The sequence below is a fragment of the Salmo salar genome, chromosome ssa07 (genome assembly GCF_905237065.1).
Source record: "Salmo salar chromosome ssa07, Ssal_v3.1, whole genome shotgun sequence".
NCBI classification, from domain to species: Eukaryota; Metazoa; Chordata; class Actinopteri; order Salmoniformes; family Salmonidae; genus Salmo; species Salmo salar.
Window position 1 is genome coordinate 39,974,455 of NC_059448.1, and position 17,251 is coordinate 39,991,705.

Below are 17,251 nucleotides of genomic sequence, written 5' to 3' on the forward strand. Positions count from 1 at the left end.
CTGAAATTATTACTTTGAATAGTATTTTATCCCTCAATTAAATTCATATTTCTACGTCATTTCCAAATTGATCTCCACATGATTACTTGATTGCTGGATAGTATTCAGGGCTCTATGTCAGTGGAAGGTGGGTCCTAATCATCATTCCAGTATTTCTGTTCTCAGCAGTATGTTACCATACCTCCCCCATTATGAATGAGCTGCTGCATTTCCATCAAAGAGAGTGTAACATGTGGTCATTATACAGATGACCCTTCATGAGGAGAGATACATATGCTATTAACTTCGACAGGCAGGCAGGCAAGAATGCGTGCACACACACGCACAAACATAGGTTCTGCTGCTATTCAAAAGGAACTAAAGAATGTCACATTTTCTTCCTCCCTCCCTCCACCCTCTCTCCTCCCTTACAGCTCAGCATTCAATACCATAGTGTCCTCCAAGCTCATCACTAAGCTAAGGACCCTGGGACTGAACACCTCCCTCTGCAACTGGATCCTGGACTTCCTGACAGGCCGCCTGCAGGTGGTGAGGGTAGGCAACAACACATCCGCCACGCTAACCCTCAACACTGGGGCCCCTCAGGGGTGCGTGCTTAGTCCCCTCCTGTACTCCCAGGTCACCCAGAACTGCATGGCCGTGTACGCCTCCAACACCATCATTAATTGCTATATTGTAATTATTTCAGCACTATGGCCTATTTATTGCCTTATCTCCCTTATCCTACCTCATTTGCATACACTGTATATAGACTTTTTCTATTGTATTATTGACTGTATGTTTGTTTATTCCATGCTTAACTCTGTGTTGTTGTTTGTGTCGCACTGCTTTGCTATATCTTGGCCAGGTCATAGTTGTAAATGAGAACTTGTTCTCAACTAGCCTACCTGGTTAAATAAAGGTGAAATAAATAAAACATTTAAATTAAAAATGTTTGCTGAAACATGACGGTGGTAGTCATCTTGACTGGCTGCATTTAAGACTCTAGCCACCCAAGTCAAAGACTGTTCTCTCTGCTACCGCATGTCAAGTTATACCGATTCACCATGTCTGGAACCAACAGGACCCCGAACAGCTTCTAACCCCAAGCCATAAGACTGCTAAATAGTTCGTTAAATAGTTAACCAAATAGTTACCCGGACTATCTGCTTTGACCCTTTTTACAGTAACTTTGGTGACTCATCACATCCACTGCTGCTACTGTATATTATCTATCCTGTTGCCTAGTCACTTTATTCCTAGTTATACGTAAATATCTACCTCAATTATCTCGTACCCCTGCACATCGACTCGGTACTATTACCCTGTGTACAGTATAACCAAGTTATCATTACTCCTTGTGTATTTATTATTACTTTTATTATTCCGTGTTGTTACTTTTCAATATTTTCTCTATCTTTCGAACCTGCATTGTTAGAAAGGGCCCGTAAGTAAGCATTTCACTGTTAGTCTATACCTGTTGTTTACGAAGCATTTGACGAATAAAATGTTATTTGACATCTGTAGTGTATAGGGGTGGAAGGTAGCCTTGTTGTTAGAGCATTGGGCCAGTAACCGAAAGGTTGCTGGACCAAATCCCCGAGCTGACAAGGTAAAAATCTGGTGTTCTGCCCCTGAACAAGGCAGTTAACCCACTGTTCCCCGGTAGGCCGTCATTGTAAATCGAATTTGTTCTTAACGGACTTGCCTAGTTAAATAAAAATGTTTTAAATATATCTCCTACTCGGTGTGTCTGCATGTGTTGCATGCAAGGACACAGGCTCCCTAAGGGAGTTGATCTCATTACGTTGTGTTCACAAGACAACCAACCTTCTCCTCGAGATGAATGCGTAGCTGAGCATTGTTCCACTGGAGAGAACATACAGTGCTCACTCTTGCCATTAGATTACATGAAATCTACAGGCTACTGAGTTTAAAGCCCTGAAATATGTGTTCCAGAGTACTTAGTGCATTCACACGCGGTTTTACAACTAGAGCTACACAGACATGGTGATGTGGATGAAAGAAGATGCTCTTTCATCTAGGCATGGGGGCTAAATTCTCCTCGATGGTATTTTTTCCTTTCATCACGCTTAATGTGTTTGAAGTTGATTTGGAGGAGAAGAAGAAGAGAGAGGGCAGAGAGATAGGAGGAGAAGAAGAGAGAGAGGGCAGAGAGATAGGAGAAGGAGTAAGAGAAAGTACAGAGGAGAAAGGACAGAGAGGGAGATTTATAAATGTTTTATTTTAACCTTTATTTAACTAGGCAAGTCATTTAAGAACAAATTCTTATTTACAATGACGGCCTACCTCGGCAAAGCTCAGATGTTGCTAGGCCAATTGTGCACCGCCCTATGGGATTCACAATCACAACCAGATGTGATATAGCCTGGATTCAAACCAGGGACTGTAGTGATGCCTCTTGCGCTGAGATGTAGTGCCTTAGCCTCTCTCGGGCAGGTGGGGCGGTAGCGTCCCGCCTGGCCAACATCTGGTGAAATTGCAGAGCGCCAAATTCAAAATACAAAATTGCTAATATTAAAAATTCATGAAAATGCAAGTGTCATACATGATTCTTTAGCTTAGAATCTTGGTAATCGAACCGTGTGGTCCAATTTACAATAGGCTTTACGGCGAAAGCATAGCATTTGATTGTCTGAGGACAGCGCCTCACATACTTCCTGCATTAACATAAATTCATAACCTGCACAGTGGTCACAAAACTCAAAAATAACGATAAAATAAATCACTTACCTTTGAAGATCTTCATCTTTTGCAATACAGAGGTCCCCAGCTACACAATGAATGGTAGTTTTGTTCGATAAAGTCCCTCTTTATATCCCAAAAACTCTGTTTTGTTGGCGCGTTTTGTTCAGTATTCCACTGGCTCAAAGGCGGTCAAAACATGCAGACGAATACATCCTAATAGTACCGGTAAAGTTAATCAAAACATGTCAAACTATGTTTATAATTAATCCTCAGGTTGTAAATTATCTAAATAATCGATAATATTTCAACCGGACAATAGCGTACTCAATAGAAAGGAAAAACAACGAAGGGCGCGCACACGGTCATGCGCGCAAACCAGCACTTCATGAAATCAGTATCCACTAACCAAAAGGTATTTTTCTTTGTCGTTTTTCAAAATACAAGCCTGAAACCATGTCTAAAGACTGTTGACATCTAGTGGAAGCCATAGGAACTGCAACCTGGGTCCGAGTTATTAGACTTTCCCATAGAAAAGCATAGGAAAGTCCAATGACCTCAACAACAAAAACATTCCTGGATGGATTGTCCTCGGGGTTTCGCCTGCAAAATCAGTTCTGCTATACCCACAGACAATATTTTAACAGTTTTAGAAACTTCAAGGGTTTTCTATCCAATACTACCAATTATATGCATATCCTGGCCTCTGGGCCTGAGTAACAAGCGGTTTACTTTGGGCACGTTTGTCATCCAAACTTCAAAATACTGCCCCCTGCCCCAGAGAGGTTAAACCGCTGCTCTACTCAGGAGCCTAGATGGAGAGAGAGAAGGGAGAGATTGTAGAGGAAGAGGAGTGTAAAGACGAGATAGAAGGGAGTGTGTGCGTGTGCATGTGCGTGTGTGTGTGTGTTTGTGTCAGTCACCAGATCTCAACCCAATTGAACAAACACTTATGGGAGATTCGGGAGCGGCGCCTGAGACAGCATTTTCCACGACTATCAACAAAACACAAATGTATGACATTTCTCATGGAAAAATTGTGTGGCATCCCACCAATAGAGTTCCAGACAGTTGTAGAATCTACGCCAAGGAGCATTGAAGCCGTTCTGGCAGCTCGTGATGGCCCAACGCTCTTGAAGACACTTAATGTTGGTGTTTCCTTTATTTTGGCAGTTACCTGTAGATAGTGAGCTGTTCGAGTCTGTGAGTGTGGGGGATGGGAAGAGAGAGAGTGAAAGGATAGAGAGAAAGGGAGATAAAGAGAGAGCAAGAGAGAGTGAAAGAGGAGGGGAAAAGAGAGAGAGAGAGTGAAAGAGGAGGGAAAAAGAGAGAGAGAGAGAGAGAAAGACAGAGAGAGAGCTGCGTAGTGTGTAGGCGTAGGAAGTGTTCCGTCTCGTCTCTTGGTCCTGGTCTCTCAGTGGAGAAGTCAGTCTCCTCTGTGCTTGGGTCACTTCCTGTCCTGACCTCTCCACTGAAAGTATTGTAACCGCCTTTTTACCCAGCAGCCCTCAGCTACGCGCCAACACTCCTCTGTGTGCTGCCAAGCAGAAAGCTGGTGCTGCGCATTCCGCATTCACACCTCCCAGTGGGCAGTGTGTGTGTGGTTGCCAACCAGACATACCAGAGGAAGGTGTAACGAACTAACAAGTGTGAGTGCGTGCGTGCGTGCGTGCGTGCGTGCCAATGTCAATGAGAGGATATCTCACATCAGAATTAGACGTTCATCCATGTTTCTCAGAAGTCAAGTTTAGAAATTGTTCCAAACATCAAATTTAAAAGTGTTTAAGGTTCAGGCATTCACTCAGAATCTTTAAGGTTAGGGTTATTAAGTTCTGCTGTTAACTCCAAACTCTTAAAGTTAGACATTGACTCCAAATGGTTAAGGTAAGGGTTATGGTTTAGGATAAGCTTAATAAAACAGAAGAATCAAAATCAACTTTCTATGGTTGGATTTGAACTTTCAACCTTCGGAATCAGAGGCAGATGCTTAAGGTGCTGCGTGGTTAATCTGATGTCTGCATTGGCCGTGCAGCATTTACAGTGATACGGCCTCTGTAGAAGTCGGCATTCCTACTTTTTTGCGCTTTGTAGAGCAGGGCAGAGCTGTTGAGCAGAGCTGTTGGGAAGGAAGTTGTCAAGGAAGTGAGTTTGTGTTTTACAGGACCTTCCGCCCTCACCTACCGTCAACCAATCATATCAATGCGGAGCTATATGGAGCCCTCCGCATTATTACAACGTTTGAGAGGCACACGGCAACGCATTACGGAGCTCAATTTGGCCATAAGGCACCTCCGACCACATTTTCGGATACGCCCATCCACCATCCCCATCCACAACTGAAACATACTTGAAGGTAACACTACTCGCTGTTGCCCCTAGTGCCTGGTTTCCAAATCATTTCCCGAAGTCCTCAGACAGAGATGGATGTCGAATGATGACTTGTATCACGGTTGACCTGGCTGAGGCCCACCTGTGACAGCTGACATTCCGATTGAGAGGCTCCTTTTTATGACCAACTCACTGTGACACACGCATGCAGATAGACAGACACACACACACACACACATACACACACACACACACAGGGTTGTAAAATGGTAATGGTTGCTTCCACAATAGATTTTAATCACTTTTTTCAGTGATAAACAAACAATGTTTCGACCGTCATGGTGCTTGGATACAACTGTATTAGCCTGGCGTACCAACACTGTGGTCTCATGACGCACACACAGCTGGTGAAAGACACCACCAATCTATGAAGAGAATAACCAAATGGTATTCTTTATCTGCCCTATAGCTGTAAAGGGTGTGTGATGGAGTCTTGGTTCTTGGTTACATAACCTGCATTTCTTTAGGTGGATGAGCGATGCAGCTTTTGTATGTATTTTCAGTAGTCAGACAATGTCTGCCCATTTCAGTTGAATGCTTTCAGCTGTACAACTGACTAGGTATCCCGCTTTCCCTTTCCCTTTCCCTTGTTCATGTGTGCTGCTATGCTGCGTACATAGAAACATAGGTACCACAGTGCCATCTATTGAACACTGGTTGTAACAGCAGGCAGGCTGATTGAAAAGCCTGACCATCCTCCAAGTTGATAGGAAACAAATGGTGGGGTTATTTGTTAGGGGTTGGGTTGTAAAGAGGATGAGGAGGAAGATGTTTGTGTATATCTAAACTCTGGGCTTTCTTCTGCACTTTTAACCTCCTCTTTTTTTCGGCTCTCCTTTATCTAAGTCATTCATGCATGCCTCTCTTTCTCTCGCTCTTTCACACATACTCTTTCTCGTGTATACTACCCTCTGTACTCCCCATTCTAAATGCATTCTTTCTCATCTCCATGCCTCCATCTTTCAATCTCCATCTATTTAAGATTGACAGTCTGAAGGAGTTGTAAGCCAGTTAGGCCATCAACCCCCTCACAAAGCCCCTTGATGAGTAACTGCCAAGTCACTGATGTAAATCCCACACACACGGACGCACACATGCACACACAAATGCACAAATGCACACCCCCCCCCCCCCCACCCTTACACACAGTGAAGTCCCAGTTCTCCGCTCCACTCTGTCCCAAACAATTTTAAGGCTTCTAGCTACCTGAGTGCCCGGCGACCACTACCCTCCAAACCTACTTATCTCCACCTTAACACATTAAAATCATTGATCACACGGTGGGTCCTGAAATGCCGGTGGGAATAAAACAAGCAAAAATCTGTGTTTATTCCAACCAGTGGGCCCCATTGCCTGTCTGCCTGGGCTTGATGTGTGTCCCTGCCTTTCGCAACCACTTTTAATCAGAGCCTTCAATGTGTGTGTGAGAGAGAGTGAGAGAGAGATATGAGTAAAGAGAGAGATGGGAAGGATGGTGTCACATGGGTCGTCTAAAGGGGACCAAGGCGCGGCGTGTAGAGTGCTCATATTTACTTTATTAATGAAACACTTAACAAAAACAACAAAAGGACTACCAACAGTTCCGTCAGGTAACACATACAAAACGGAAAACAACTACCCACAAAACCCAGGAAGAAAAACCCCTACTTAAATATGATCTCCAATCAGAGGCAACGAGGACCAGCTGCCTCCAATTGGAGATCAACCCCCCCCCAAAAAAACATAGAAATAGAAAACCTAGAACACAAACATAGAAATAGAAAACATAGAAAAACACAAAACACCCCCTGTCACGCCCTGACCTACTCTACTATAGAAAATTACATCTTACTAGGGTCAGGACGTGACAGATGGGTCATGCTCGATCTCCGAATTTATTTGAAGGATAGGTATGATGTGCAATTAATAGATTGTTTTAATGTCAAATGAATATGGTTGATTTTTAAGGTTAAGGAAAAGTTCAGTGAATAGTGCCACTTTTTAGGATGTCAATATAAATGAATGTATTTATCGTTGTTTATTATTTTGTCTTGCCTTTTAAACATTATATGTGGGGATTTTTTTCTATCGAGGACCACTTTGAAAACAAGCGTTTTAATAAATACTTTCAAGTGATATCCTCTGCATCCACATTCTACATTTTGTTGTATATGTACACTACCAGTCAAAAGTTTTAGAACACCTTCTCATTCAAGGGTTTTTCTTTATTTTTACCATTTTCTACATTTTAGAATAATAGTGAAGACATCAAAACTGAAATAACACATATGGAATCATGTAGTAAACAAAAACGTGTTAAACAAATCAAAATATATTTTAGATTTTAGATTCTTCAAAGTAGCCACCCTTTGCCTTGAATTCTAAATAAATCACAGACAGTGCCATCAGCAAAGCACTCCCACACCATAACACCTCCTCCTCCATGCTTTACGGTTGGAAATACACATGCCGAGATCATCCATTCAACCCACACCATGTCTCACAAAGACACGGCGGTTAGAATCAAAAATCTCAAATTTGGACTCCAGACCAAAGGACAAATTTCCACTGGTCTAATGTCCATTGCTCATGTTTCTTGGCCCAAGCAAGTCTCTTGTTCTTATTGGTGTCCTTTGGTCGTGGTTTCTTTGCAGCAATTCGAGCATGAAGGCCTGATTCACGCAGTTACCTCTGAACAGTTGATGTTGAGATCTGTATGTTACTTGAACTCTGTGAAGCATTTATTTGGGCTGCAATTTCTGAGGCTGGTAACTCTAATGAACTTATCCTCTGCAGCAGAGGTAACTCTGGGTCTTACTTTCCTGTGGCGGTCCTAATGAGAGCCAGTTTCATCATTGCGCTTGATGGTTTTTGCGACTGCACTTGAAGAAACTTTCAAAGTTCTTGACATTTTCCGTATCGACGGACCTTCATGTCTTAAAGTAATGATGAACTGTCATTTCTCTTTGCTTATTTGAGCTGTTTTGCCATAATATGGACTTGGTCTTTTACCAAATAGGGCTATCTTCTGTATACGCCTCCTACCTTGTCACAACACAACTGATTGGCTCAAATGCATTAAGAAGGAAAGAAATTCCACAAATTAACTTTTAAGAAGGCCTGTTAATTGAAATGCATTCCAGGTGATTACCTCATGAAGCTGGTTGAGAGAATGCCAAGAGTGTGCAAAGCTGTCATCAAGGCAAAGGGTGGCTATTTGAAGAATCTCGAATATAAACTATATTTATTTTTAACACTTTTTTGCTTAATACATGTGTTATTTCATATTTTTGATGTCTTCACTATTATTCTACCGTGTACAAAATAGTAAAAATAAAGAAAAACCCTTGAATGAGTAGGTGTTCTAAAACTTTTGACAGGTAGTCTATGTTACCCAAAATGAATTCAATTCAATTCAAACCGCCATGGCAGAACAATTACTAAAATAGAGCGAGCAGAGACCAGAGACCTCCATCTCTAAAAAGGGGTGTGCACTAGTGGCGGTCGTTGCCATTTAAGTTTAGGGAGGATTATATATTTTTTCTGAGCATGGCCTTATTTCTTATTTCTATTACAGCATATTTGATGACTGTCATTCTTTTTTTTTTCAATTTAACTAGGCAAGTTAGTTAAGAACAAATTCTATTTACAATGACAGCCTACCGGGGAACAGTGGGTTAACTGCCTGTTCAGGGGCAGAACAACAGATTTTTACCTTGTCAGCTCAGGGATTCAATCCAGCAACCTTTCAGTTACTGGACTAACGCTCTAACCACTAGGCTACGTGCCGCCCCTCGCATTCATATTCCATTCACCCAGCTCATTGTAATATTTATAGGTTTAGACTACTACATTATACTCACATTGTCCATATACCCATCATGAGGTTGCTACAACCTAGCCTACAAATGAAAGTTTGTAATGTAGGTGCACAGGTCGAGAGACAAATTGGATTAATCAAGGTCACAGACAGTGACTTTCAATACCGCCTTACACACACTTGCCTGCATTTAACTGATCTAAGGCTTAATCATTAGTCCCACGAGTTGCAAATGAGAGTTTATTGGATTCAGGTAGGCTTATGGCAGTTATGTTCCGTTTGTTTCAGCTTAAAGAAATGTTTTTCAATAGAATCGGAGGAATGAATCACTCATCACCTGCGCACACAGTTCACTTTAATAGCAGCCACATACAAGCAGCATCATCACTTTCTTCTTGCATTAATCCCCTCTCCTCCTCTCACCCTTTTCCTTCGCTTGTCGACTTCAGTGCACAACACAACAGCTGTCTGACCAGGCGAAGAAACCATTTCAAGCCAGACCTTCATACCACAACCACTAACTGCTACACACAGCCTACGTCGTTGTCACCATATTAGCTAGCGTCATAGTCAACATAGCTACTAGAAATAACGCGTTAATAAATCCTCTACAATCACGCAGTACAGTGTAAGGCAAGCAGTTAAGCAGTTACACCAGCGGGCGACGGTGGCAATACATTTATAAAACCGAAAGCTTAACTTGACTTGAAAGAGTTCCAGTGTTGGATAGCCTTAGCCATCTAGCTAACAAAAATAGCATTCCTCTCTATTTGAGCCAGGTGTTTGAGTAGGCTAAATTAGCTAGTTTCATTAGCTAGTTAAGTAAGTGAAAGCGAAAAAGATTCAACGAAATCTCTCTCTCTCCTGCTTCTCCTACATTTTTTAAGAAATCAATTTGTTCAAAACTGTTCAACTATTGTCTTTCTTTCTCATTGAGTCAACTACTCATCACATTTTATGCACTGCAGTGCTAGCTAGCTGTAGCTTATGCTTTCAGTACAAGATGAATCTTTAATCCTTTGATTGGGTGGACAACATGTCAGTCCCTGCTGCAAGAGCTCTGCTAGGTTGGAGTACGTCCTCTGGAAGTCGTCATAATTACTGTTTAAGTCTATGGAAGGGGGTGAGAACAATGAGCCTCCTATGTTTTATATTGAAATCAATGTACCCAGAGGACGGAAAATAGCTGTGCTCCAGCTACACCATGGTGCTACCCTACAGAATGCTGTTGAGGCAACTGTTGACCTTCATTGCAAAACAGTGTGTTTTAATCAGTTATTTGGTGACGTGTGAATATACGTTTTAGTGTAGTTTTATCTTAAAAGGATAACTTTTTGAATGTTTCACAATTGTATTTTTATCACATTCACTGAGTAGTATGGTCCTACCCTTCCTCCTCTGAGGAGTCTCCACCGGTGTGACAGTATGTGTGAGTGTGGGCTTCGGTATATGTGTGGGCTTTAGTGTGTGTCTCTAGTCATTAAAGGGAATCAATTCTAGACATGTGGAATAACGAATCATTCATTAGGGATATTCACTTGGAGTGCTAACAGCAGGCATACAACAGCTACAGGTGGTGCTTTTCTTACCATTGATTTGCTACACTTTTCTGACAGTCAGCTTGCTGTGGAGGCTGTTCATCATGGTAGTTGATTACACTCTAATTGGTGCAAGAAAGAACTGATAGTACTTATTGGACACATTATAGAGTCACAATGAATAATGGTGGAGTCAGGATATGCGTTTTTGTCTCAGAGATGTGTGTGCATTGGAATGGTGTATGGGTAGGAACGGCGTCTGTGTCTGTCTGTGTGTGCGTGCGTCAGTCTTTGTATGGTCAACATTTATCCTGACGCAATTGATTCTATAATGTAGTCAGGTTTTACAGTATTGAAGAAATGTTATACCAAAATAATAGTTAAGTAGTGTTTTAGAAACATCCTGTCTTCAAGAGAGACTCTTCAGATTATTTGTATGTTAAAGTTATAAATGCCAATAAGAATGTTGCTCTTCTTCCCAACGTTAAACTCAATTATTTCTCATTCATCGTTTTCTCTCTGCATGTTTTATTCAATTTCCTATAATGTGTGCTGTCTAGTGTATTGATTTTCTCTCCCATTGGAGTTGGAACAACAACTTATTCTGAAGGATGATGTGCTGTCTGTCTGTCTGTCTGTCTGTCTGTCTGTCTGTCTGTCTGTCTGTCTGTCTGTCTGTCTGTCTGTCTGTCTGTCTGTCTGTCTGTCTGTCTGTCTGTCTGTCTGTCTGTTTGTCTGTCTGTCTGTCTGTCTGTCTGTGTCATCTAGTTTTGGTGGGCTACACTGTAAAAATAGAAAGTCTCAAAACGCCATGATTGTGTAATGAAACCATGAAAAGTAGAGCACCAAGGTTGAGGTCTGGTGTTTGATTGTAAACCCAATCTGTTTTAAACCAGAAATTAAGTACAAAGTGGTTCCTCAACCTGAATATATTGTGTTTTTAAGAGAGTGTTGTGTAAACACTTTTGGGGGATTCAGTGCATGTAAAAGGTGGCAAAAATGTGTTTCTCATACAATCAATGCTTTAGAAATACAAATGGTTTATAGCGTTATTTAGACAGATTAGAAACAGGAGGGGCAGTAAGACAGTACATTTCATTGGCATTTTACCCACTCAACCACAGCCATACTATAAGAAATGATTCTTGGGTGAATAGAAATTGACCAAATATATATATATATATACGGTGCATTCGGACCGTATTCGAACCCCTTAACCTTTTCACATTTTGTTACGTTACAGCCTTATTCTAAAATTGATTAAATTGTTTTTTTCCCTCATCAATTTACACAATACCCCATAATGACAAAGCAAAAACAGGTTTTTAGAAATTTTAGCAAATTTACAAAAAAAATCGTAAAGAAATATCACATGTAGGTAAGTATTCAGACCCTTTACTCAGTACTTTGTTGAAGCACCTTTGGCAGCGATTACAGCTTTGAGTCTTCTTGGGTTACGACACTACAAGGGTCATATAATGCAAGAGGTGGTCTAGCGGTAATGCACCCGGGTTAGACACGTCACTCCCCACCGAATACCGGGATTAAATTCCCTGCTCCCACACTTCAATCTGTTTCTCCCACCTATCTGTATCCCTTTTGTCATTGCATAACTGTCAAAATACCCCAAAATAGAAATATTATTTAATGATTTGTTAATTTCATTTTACTAAAATAATGTAAGTTGCTAAAATGTAAGAATCTTTCATGATGATAACCGAAGAGAGCGAAAACTGAGTGATTGAAGTTTTTGGTTTTAATCAGCTTGCATTTCATATCTTGCCACGTGACTCTGTTTTTAGAGAATTGCGGGTAATAAATGTTTAGACTTTTAGATTAACTCACACATTGTTGTATACATGTTTGAAGAAAGAAAAGTACATGTCTATATTAGTATTACGTTTTTTTGTGCCCTAGGTGTAATGGATTATGATGAACAGATATCAAAACCATCTGTCAAATTGACATTCAATGAGGACAGCCACCATTCCCACATTCATGATTGTCAATAGAATCCTAAATTCTTGCAGTTTAACCTCTAGTTAGTGCTGGTGGTTTGAACACTGTGTTTGACAATGTCAAATGTTTAAAATGATCAAATACATAAAACAACAAAGACGTCTCTGAAAAATGGATCTAAATCTGCACTAGACAGGATTCAAAACACCATAATGGTGTTTACAAACTTTAGTGGGAGGAAACGGCACCAAAAGAGAAGGTATCTAATTCTGCACTGAACTTGACAATCTTTTCTGTTAGTCCTCTCAGTACCTGGAAAGGTGTTGCGCAACATTTGATTAAGTGGTGTTACAACACACCATGTAATGTTTCAAAGTGTCTCAGCATGATGTGTTTCAATACTCCAGCAAAGTTAAGGTTTCATCTCCTTAAAGATGACAGTTCAGTTGCCACTAGTTTTGGTCTTACAAAGCACTTAATTTTAATGGCGTAGAATGAGAACATGCTGCATGCATGCACACACATACACACGGACACACGCATATCCCCTGAACATGAAGGTTCAGATTGGAATGGAACAGCTGTCTACTCTGCTGTGGAATTGCATTCCTAGGGGGGGTAGGTCTGATAATTGACAACAGGTTGCAAATGCGGTCGTTTTATCTGCACTATACTGAATTCATCTCTCTCTTATTAATGGAGTAGATTGAAAGGAACACAAACGAGCGGCATCTCTCTCTGAGAGAGATGGAAGGAGGAAAAAAGATAGATGGAGACAGAAAAAGGAGTAAAAGAGGCTTTGATTGTCTTTGCCACTTAAACAGTCGTCGACCCTAGTAAACGTTGAGGGAGAGAGGAAGGGGCAGGAGAGAAGGGAGGAAGAGGAGGAGGAGTAAAACTGAATTATTCATGACTACTTTGCATATGAGTTTGTTTACTCTCTCAGATCAGGCCCGGCTTCTTTCACTCTTGTTGATAGAAGCTTCAAATTGCCTGTGACTTCCTTGTTTGTGTCACACTTCTAATCCGTTTCTGTCCCCAATCCAACCCCCACTAGGCTGGGATGCATATAGAGCATACCAACACACTCCTTAATTTGATATAAGTTCCCAACTGTATACTTTTAGAAAAGGTTCCACCTAGAACCTAAAAGGGTCTCCGGCTGCCCCTCGGGAGAACCCTTTAAAGAACCTTTTTGGGTTTCATGTAGAACCATTCCCATAGAGGGTTCTACCTGGAACCCAAAGAGTTATTCAAAGGTTTCTCCCATGGAGAGAGCCGAATAATCCTTTTGGAACCCTTTATTCTAAGAGTGTATCCTATACTCCCTGTCAAACACTATACCATAAACGCTTGTTGCTATGCAAGTATAGTACTTCTTCATGTCTCAGTGAAGCTTCAATACAACTAGCCTTTGTGTCCAGCCCCCACTCTAACCTTGTTTCTGCCTCGGTCTGAGGTTTGTGGTCTGGGAGAGTTTATGCCCTCTACCTCACTCCATCGATCTGCTTTTCTAAACACTGGTGGCATTTCAGTCTGCCCTTTCCCAGCCCCAGCTTCATCCCTGACTCAGAGCTTCACTGGGTGTCTGCAGTCTGTATATAGACCAGAGAGTCTTTACACTCTGATTGGCACAGACTTGCCTCTAGTCTCTACGTGGTGTCTTGAGACCTTGGGACTACGTATAAGGTTTTATCTGCGCAAAGCATAGAGATACTGAGCATCAAAGATTTCACATCTCAGATTTCAGAACTGTTTTGTAGTGAATTCCTCTTTTATAACCCATTCATGCCCTCACCTTAAAGGTCCCCAAACTGCTGAGTATCAAAATCCTAAGATATTTGTAAATCAGTTTTTTTTAGGAGGATGCAATTGTAGATAGAACCTTATGGCTCTGAAATGTCCATCTGGGCTCAGCCATATGGCACCGAATGTTACAATTATTTCACTTTTCAATAGAAAAGTACAGACATTGAATGATTAAATGAAGAGAATACCCTTTCTTATTTCAAATGTCATTATCAAATATATTCATCAAACATGTGTTAAAGCAAAAGTTCCCTAAAATGACAAGTACAATGTGTCCTATGGATAACTAGCAACATTGCTAAAGCTTAGCTCTGGATGAGTAAACTGATATAATTTTCTGGTCTCAGACACCCAAATTCACTACTTGCTAGTTATCAATACAATGTGGTACATTTGTACTTTTGGTGAAATAGCATTTCCATGGAGGTTTTCGTATTGATATAGAATAAGACAAAAACAGCAATGCCTCTCCCGAGTACCTTAAATATGATCTTAGGCACCTGTATTTATTGATTTTACCATAAAGAGCTTATGTTATCACCATTCTTCTGAAAAAGGGGTGAAAAAAATAATCTAGCTAGGTAATTGATAAAGAGGACCAAAACCTATAATATGAATTAGGTTTTGGGACTATAAGCTTCTATCTGAAAAATGTATAGTTTTGAGATTAGTATTTTTCAAGTCCCAGATGTCTTTCATGACTCGATAAGTATATCCTGTTTGGGATAGGGGGCAGTATTTTCACGGCCGGATAAAAAACATACCCGATTTAATCTGGTTAATACTCCTGCCCAGAAACTAGAATATGCATATAATTTGTAGATTTGGATAGAAAACACTCTAAAGTTTCTAAAACTGTTTGAATGGTGTCTGTGAATATAACAGAACTCATATGGCAGGCCAAAACCTGAGAAGATTCCATACAGGAAGTGTCCTGTCTGACAATTTGTTCTCCTTCTAGGGCATCTCTATCAAAAATACAGCATCTCTGCTGTAACATTACATTTTCTAAAGCTTCCATTGGCTCTCAGAAGGCGCCAGAAAGCGGAATGACGTCTCTGCAGTCTCTGGCCGAAAAAAAGAAGAAGTTTTTGTGAGAGGTCAGGCAGGGAACAATGACAATGGAGTTCGCATGCACGAGACGACTCCATGTTTTTCTTTCAGTCTATGAATGAATATAACGTCGCCCGGTTGGAATATTATCGCTATTTTACGAGAAAAATAGCATAAAAATTGATTTTAAACAGCGTTTGACATGCTTCGAAGTACGGTAATGGAATATTTAGAATTTTTTTGTCACGAAATGCGCCCGCGCGTCACCCTTCGGATACTGACATGAACGCACGAACAAAACGGAGCTATTTGGATATAACTATGGATTCTTTCGAACCAAAACAACATTTGTTGTTGAAGTAGAAGTCCTGGGAGTGCATTTTGACGAAGAACAACAAAGGTAATCCAATTTTTCTTATAGTAAATCTGAGTTTGGTGAGGGCCAAACTTGGTGGGTGTCAAATTAGCTAGCCATGATGGCCGGGCTATGTACTCAGAATATTGCAAAATGTGCTTTCACCGAAAAGCTAATTTAAAATCTGACACCGCGATTGCATAAAGGAGTTCTGTATCTATAATTCTTAAAATAATTGTTATGTTTTTTGTCAACATTTATCATGAGTAATTTAGTAAATTCACCGGAAATTTGCGGTGGGCATGCTAGTTCTGAACATCACATGCTAATGTAAAAAGCTGGTTTTTGATATAAATATGAACTTGATTGAACAAAACATGCATGTATTGTATAACATAATGTCCTAGGGGTGTCATCTGATGAAGATCATCAAAGGTTAGTGCTGCGTTTAGCTGTGATTTTGGTTTTTGTGACATATATGCTTGCTTTGAAAATGGCTGTGTGATTCTTTTTGGCAGGGTACTCTCCTGATATAATCTAATGTTTTGCTTTCGCTGTAAAGCCTTTTTGAAATCGGACAATGTGGTTAGATAAAGGAGAGTCTTGTCTTTAAAATGGTGTAAAATAGTCATATGTTTGAGAAATTGAAGTTATAGCATTTTTGAGGTATTTGTATTTCGCACCACGCTATACCATTGGATATTGGTGAGGCGTTCCGCTAGCGGAACGTCTGTCCCTAACAGGATATCACCTTACATTAAAAAAAAAACATTGACAACACAGCATTGTTTTATTGAATTGCAGATATAACCTTACAGCACCGAGTTAAAAGGTGTTTGTGCAGATAGAACTTTGTCATTTTTTTCATCGTAAATAGATCTGATTTCATCTGATAGAACCTTATAGTCCCAAGGTCATGGTTTCCGTAAGGCTAATGAAGGAGCATCAAGCTGCGGTTGACTTGGGCACAACCATTCTGGATCTGTATTGTTCATCCATAGCCGTACTTTATAGTCTGACTGGCGCGCGACCCACGTGACTACACAGCAAGCTGTGACTCACTGGTCTGGTTTCCTGGGCTTGTAAAAGTGAAGTTTAGCTCAAATTTTTTGCGACTTTGAGCTACTTTTTGATTGTTTTTCATATGCACCCTATTTGAATGCACAACGTCGCCCACGCTTCCTCGTCAATTTGCTACGCCCCCACAAGAGAGGTAAACAAGCCAAGATAAAATTAGGTCTAACTAAAACTGTTCTCAGTGATGGAGATTTCTGAAAAGGAGATAGAGAGACGACACTGCCACATAGTAACAACCAACGTAGGGATTTAATTTAAATAGGAGCAACTTGAAGCATTTTGAGCTTTTGTGCAAGGGGAAGATGTATTAGTGATCTTGCCAACAGGCTTTAGGGAAAACCTCATTTACCAGCTAGCCAGCTAGTTATAGTCTTGAAGAAGCAAGGACAACAGCCTCCATTTCTGACAGCTTCGTCCCCGCTAAAGGCTGTGGTGGACGGAGGACCAAAACCGCGAGGCAATAGCGTTGGACCTCAGAGCCGTGGTTGTGGAGGAGAATGCTATAATGCTATGCAACCTTGTCTTCTGAAGTGGGGAGAGCTAGTTGGGGAAGACTGGGAAGGATGAGTTGGCTTCAGTCCTATGCAG